Genomic DNA, 6,670 nt, shown 5'->3' with positions numbered 1-6,670 from the left:
TTGGCAGGTTGATTGTTTACCCCTGAGCCACCTAGTAAGCCCACCGTGAATGGGGTCAGTGGGAAAAAACCAGATACAGACACCCTCACATACAATGATTTGCATATTCAAGTGTGCATTACACAGCAGGTTCAGGTGGGCAGAGATTACCTGTAAACAGTCATGCTTGTGTGGTATCCACTGTCGGGCACGCGTGTGCAAACTGGGAGCCTTAAGCGCCCACGCCCACGTGCGAGTGTGCTGGTTTTCACGTGTGGGCGAGTTTGGATGCAGGTGCCCGTAGGATGTAGCCCTCTTTCCTGGATCTTGGCCAGTGTTGTCCTGCAGGAGTCCGTAAGCTGTTTCACAGCAGAAGACAGAATGTGCAGATCTGCTCAGAGGCCACTTTGTGGAGTTCCTTAAGCCAGAGGGCTGTGTGTGCTGAGTGTAGGCGGAGGGACTGGCCTCCAACCAGTCACTCTGGTCATTTCTTCCTGCTCACAGCAGGTCACCTGAGTCTGGGCCTGTTAGTGTGGGCTCTCAGCCTTCAGGGGCCTCCGGACAGATGCGCCTGCCCGCTGTGGTCCTGAGCCTGGGAGAAATCATCCCCTGCCCCTTCTGTCCCCCTTGAGACTGCCCTCTGCAGGCTGCCCTGGCATGCACGCCCCCTCTGGAAGTCCCGGAGGCCATCTGGTTCATTTTGGTGTTGTTCAGTGGAGGAAACTAAGTCTTCTTTAAAGGAGGTCGTGGTACCACCCTTGTTGTATTTCCTCAGACCTTGACTATCTGTATAGATGCCATCATTAATCATAAGCTGGTCGCTTTCTGCGCCTCCCAGGCATTTCCAGATTGTGCGTGCCCATTTCTCCTTAGACTGGAAGCACCCTGTGACGAGGGACCCCGCCTTCTCATTTAATGATGAATCTCTCTCAGCCAGTTTAGAACTGGTGTTTGGAGATCTCTGAGTCCAGCCCCCATATCATACTGACGAATTTGTTGTTTACTCACTAAGTCATGTCTGACTCTTGCAACCCCATGGACTGCAGCCCGCCAGGCTCCCCTGTCCATGGGATTCCTCAGGCAAGAATACTGGAGTGGGTTGCCGTTTCCTCCTCCAGGGGATCTTCCCGACCCAGGGATCGAATCTGTATCTCCTGCACTGGCAGGCGGATTCTTCCCTGCTGAGCCACCAGGGAAGCCCGCTGAAGCCCAAAGAGAGGAAAGGATTTGCCTAGAGGGTCAACATAATTCACCAGGGTCTAAGACAAGCCCAGCCTCTTCTCTGTGTGCAGCTCTGAGGTTAGATGGTTAGCTGTGAGAAGCTCTTCTGTGTGGACTCTATGTAGAACTGTGTGTATACCTGCACACCTGGGTAGCTGCTTGTGTGCTCCTGTGTATGTGCTCCTGGGTATGGTGTGTTTTCGTATGTGGAAAACTATGTGGACTTCTAGGTGAATGCTATGAATGTACTGAAGTGGATTCTGGATATAAATGAACTTAGGTATGCATCTACATACACCTCATTATGCATCCACATGGGTCCTGATATAACATACAAATGCACCTCTGCGTGTGTCTAAGTGTGTCTCTCCACTCGCGAAGAACAGTACATCCTTATCTACCCTGAGCAAGCATGCGCTGGCCGTGTATCCATTTATACTTAACTCCGTGTTTGCACATCCTCATTCTCGCATTTCTGCTGTGTGCTTGACCTCGGTATCCAGCCATGTAAATGCTGCATGTGTTTGTGTAACAGATGGACTGTGCGTTTGTTTCCATAGAGCTCCAGCATTTCCTGCCTGCACTCAGCATGCTCACCTTTGTGACTCAGGCAGCGTGAGCCCTTCTGCTCAATCGTGGTTCCTGGGGGCAGCCCAGCTCCTGGCGCTGTCTGCCTCATTGGCCACTGGACTGGCAGCCTGTGTCTTTCCACTCAAGGAAAGGTCACTTGGACCCCTGTGCAGGCTCAAATCATGTAACCTTTAATGTTTCCTCTCCTGTGGGGATCGCTCAATTTCCAGCCTCTCTGGGGTCCAGTTTGCGTGATGCCAGGTTGAGAATGAGACTGTGGCCTGGTACAGTCTTCCCAAAGCACTGTGACTTGATGCCCGGGAAGGCAGTTTACTGATGGAACTTTCTATGAGCTCAGGGAACAGCTTATTTCCCACAGGACAGTCTCAACTTCAGTATTATGGTCAAAGTCTGCTGGAGACCACAAAGTCCAACACTCCCATTTTAGGGATGAAAACACTGAGGCCAGGGGAGGAAAGATGACTCATTGTGGCCCACACATTGATTGCTGGACCCCTGGTCTAGTGTCTTTCCCCTGGTTATACCAGGTGTCCTGGGCCAGATGGGTAGTGGTCCACCAAAGATTCGTGTTTCCCTTTTATAGTGTAGAGAGCTGTCATGCAAACATCCTCATGCATACAGGGACCATATTTCTATCACCCCTCGTATCTACATGGGTCATGTGACTGAGTTCTGAGCATGGAATATAAATGGAAGTGATTGACATATGCCAGCTCTGGGTCTTGTTCACAATTCCCTCCCAGGCATATATTCTCTTGGTCTTCCTCCATTTGCTGACTGGAAGTGACCGCCCAGAGAGATCAGGAAGTAACCACATGTTGATGGTGGAACAGTTTATATCCATCTGGGTCCTTGAATGTCTCCTTGAAGCAGAGTGCTTCCCCATGAGAGGAAGAAATACAATTTCTGTTGCATTAAACCATTGAGATTTTATGTTTATTTGTTACAGCAGCTAGCATCATCTTGATTAATACACTACCTCTTCTTTTTCTGGAAGTGACCCTTAAGAAAAACCTTCCAAGTTCCTCCTCATTGCCACTGTCTTTAAATCACAAAATGGGGCTCCTTTTGATTACCCAGAGCAGCCCAGCCCCAGAGGGAAAACCTGAGTCTCCATGGCGGCTATTCCTGCGGTGTATAATAAAATTAATGGATGTACTCATTACAGTAATTCTGGCTGTCCTCTGAGCAAATTTTACTCTTCAGGAGGATCACTGGCTTTTACTTGTGATGCCTGAGAATTATCCTTTAAAATTGTAGACAGATTCAGATCTCCTTGTAACCTCAGCCCAGGGGGCGAATGGCCTTGCCCTTTGGAGGATGGATCAAAATGGCATTAGTGACCAGGAGCTCACCCTTGATTTTCCCTCTTCAAATCCTCTCAAATCCTTCCTCTTCCCAAATGGTCCTGATGAGAGTTCTCCCCCAACCCCAGCCTCATGAGTTGAAGGGAATAGCTTCTGTTGCTGCAACCTGGGTCAGTGCCAATGATCTCATTAAATGCCTCTGAAGAGTCCCCCAAGCTGAGACCTCTGAGATGGCATCTATGCCATCCTTGGAATTTCAGTTCTGCTAGAGTCAGAGGCAGGGACAGAACCTGACACTATACAGTAATGCAAGAAGGTCAGAGGTCAGACAATCATCAAGACCTGCTCTTTTGCAGAAGTCCTTAGCCAATGAGTATCCTGCAAGCATACACAGAAGACATGCCACGGTGGTGGTGGTGATTTAGTTGCTAAATCGTGTCCGACTCTTGTGACCCCATGGACTATAGCCCACCAGACTCCTCTGTCCATAGGCCTCTCCAGGCAAGAATACTAGCGTGGGTTGCCATTTCCTTCTCCAGGGGATCTTCCAGACGCAGGGACTGACCCCGGGTCTCCTACCCTGCAGGTATATGCCATACTCTTGCTCAAATACCTGTGACTCCCTATTGTTAAGGCCACAGGCTTAAATGTTTTATTTTAAAAAATATTCATCCAATTATTTATTTTTGATGTGGACCATTTAAAAAATCTTTATTGAATTTGTTACACTGTTTCTTCTGTGTTTGCATGTTTTGGGTTTTTGGTTAAGAGGCATGTGGGATCCTAGCTCTCTGACTAGGGATCAAACCCATACTCCCTGTTTTGGAAGGTGAGGTCTTAACCATTGGACCATCGGAGAGGTCAGGCTTAATTCATTAACCTGCTTTTCAGGATTTTCACTGGGGGCTCAGACAGTGAAGAATCTGCCTGCAATGTGGGAGACCTGGGTTTGATCCCTGGGTGGGAAAGATCCCCTGGAGGAGGAAATGACAGCCCACTCCAAGTGTTCTTGCCGGGAAAATTCCATGGACAGAGGAGCCTGGTGGGCTACAGTTCATGGGGTCACAAAGAGTTGGAGTAATAGAGTGAGTAATACACACACAGGATTGTCACAACCAGGCTCCACTTTCCCCCTTCGCTGGTCTAAGCGTCCTCTCATAGCAGCACCCCTGGGGCACAGCAGCTCCTCAGAATGCCTTGACTGTTCACGTCTGAATTCTTCGTCCATATTTTTCCTTCTGCCTGGAAAATATTTTCCCTCTTATTAACTGGTTAATATCCCTCTTTTCCTTGTGGACCTGGCCCTTTGTCACTTCCTTCATGAAGCCTTCCTTGACTCTTACCCTCCCATTTAGATCACACCTCACTAGAGATGTAATGAGATGAAATGTCTGTGGTCAGGGAGCAAATCTCCATTACCCTCCTGCCCCAGAATTGAGCTCCGCCCTTGGCGCTTAGTATGGATGTGGCAATAAATACTGCTTGAACAGCAAGAGCCTTGTTTGTTCATCTTGGTGGGCCTCAGGCTGCCCAGTGGGGTTTGTCTGAGGTCCCCACATGGCCTCAGGCCCTCGTGAGAATTTCATGGTGAGAGACCAGAGGCCTGAAGAGGGGCAGCCCCAGAGGACCAGACGGGGAGCATCAGTCAGGGACAGGAACACTCCATCTGTGACCCGTGCAGTCAGTCAAGGAAGCTCTTTATCTCTTCACTCCTGCATTTGTTCTCGGGTTAGCATTTCTGAAATCAGGAAGGATCTGACCATGGATAACCTGCATGGTTTATTGGACAGTATGCTTTTCTTTCTTAGTGATAGGTAAGTGCAAAGTGCCTTTTATGCTAAGTGAAATACGTCAGACAGAGAAAGACAAATACTATATGATGTCACTTATATGTGGAATCTGAAAAATACAACAAACCAGTGAATATAACCTAGGAGAAGCAGACTCACAGATAGAACAAACTAGTGGTTACCAGTGGGGCTAGGGGAGCGGGGTGATGTAGGGGTGAAGAAGTGAAAAGTACAAACGATTGGGTATAAGATGGGCTCAAGGATGGATTGTACAGCACAGGGACTGCAGTCAATACACTTATTTTGTAATAACTGTAAATGGGAAATACAATCTTTAAAATTTTTATAGAAATGAAAAAGGAAAGGCCATTGTTTTTAGTGAAAAGAAATTGCAGGTTACAATGGATGTACCTTAGATTTGCGGAAATAGGTTAAGTTACCTGTGAACAGAGGTCAGGGCTGAGATAAGGGTGGCTAAGTAAAGTCGTCACTGGCATCAGACTTGGACATGAGAAGGAAGCAGACCCAGGGCTAGGATGAGGTGTGTGAGGCATCAGAGGGAACAGGAAGCAGGGGTGTAGTTTGGTGTCTTACTGCTGCTGTATTTATTTTTTTGTTAAAAATGTTTATCTGTTTATTTACTTGGCTGCCCCAGGATCTTTGAATTGCAGCATATGGGGTTTTTAGTTATCATGTGGGTTCTAGTTGCCTGACCAGGGATTGAACCCAGGCTCCCTGCATTGGGAGCACAGAGTCGTAGCCCCTGGACTACCAGGAAAGCCCCTGCTGAGTTTCTTTTTTGAAGGAGGCGGAGAGCTTTCCTGTCACTCAGTGAGCACCCCTAGAAGGAAGTGACACTCTGGATGGGGGCAACAGTCACCTCCCAGGTCTCTTGTCCATCTCCCAAATTCTGGGCCTCTTTGTCCCTCTGACAGATCTCTCTCCACAGACCTACTTTGGATGAAGGAGAGGAGAGGGGAAAGTGGGCAGGTAAGAAGACTCTGCTCCTGGATAGGTGTGGGTGGCGATAGGTGACAGGTGTTTAAATGTGAAAGTCAAGTACACATCACTGGCTCTCAACCCCGGCTGCCAGTTTCCCTCACTGGGGGAACTTCTCAAGAATACATTGCTTTGGGACATCCCTGGTGGTCCAGTGGTCAAGAATCTGCCTGCCAATGCAGGGGACATGGATTTGATCATTGGTCCAGGACGATCCCACATGCCGTGGGACAACAAAGCCTGTGCCCCACAAATACTGATGCCTGTGAGCCTAGAGCCCTTGCTCTGCAACAAGAGAAGCCACAACAATAAGTCCGTGCACTGCAAGGAAGGGAGAAGGCAATGGCACCCCCCTCCAGTACCCTTGCCTGGAAAATCCCATGGACGGAGGAGCCTGGTGGGCTGCAGTCCATGGGGTCGCTAAGAATCGGACATGACTGAGTGACTTCACTTTCACTTTTCACTTTCATGCTTTGGAGAAGGAAATGGCAACCCACTCCAGTGTTCTTGCCTGGAGAATCCCAGAGGCGGGGGAGCCTGGTGGGCTGCCGTCTATGGGGTCACACAGAGTCGGACACGACTGAAGTGACTTAGCAGCAGCAGCAGCAGCAACTGCAAGGAAGAGTAGCCCCTGCTGGCAGCGGTTAGAGAAAGCCCTCGTGCAGCAACAAAGACCCAGCACAGCAGAAAACAAACAAACAAACGTTGTATAAGTTTTAACCTGGGCCAACGAAACCACTATTTTTTGTCTAGGGTTGAGAGTCACTGGCTGAAAGTATTTCT

Source organism: Ovis canadensis, chromosome 15 (genome assembly GCF_042477335.2).
Source record: "Ovis canadensis isolate MfBH-ARS-UI-01 breed Bighorn chromosome 15, ARS-UI_OviCan_v2, whole genome shotgun sequence".
NCBI classification, from domain to species: domain Eukaryota; kingdom Metazoa; phylum Chordata; class Mammalia; order Artiodactyla; family Bovidae; genus Ovis; species Ovis canadensis.
The sequence above is the reverse complement of the archived record's forward strand: the minus strand, read 5'-3'. Positions refer to the sequence as shown.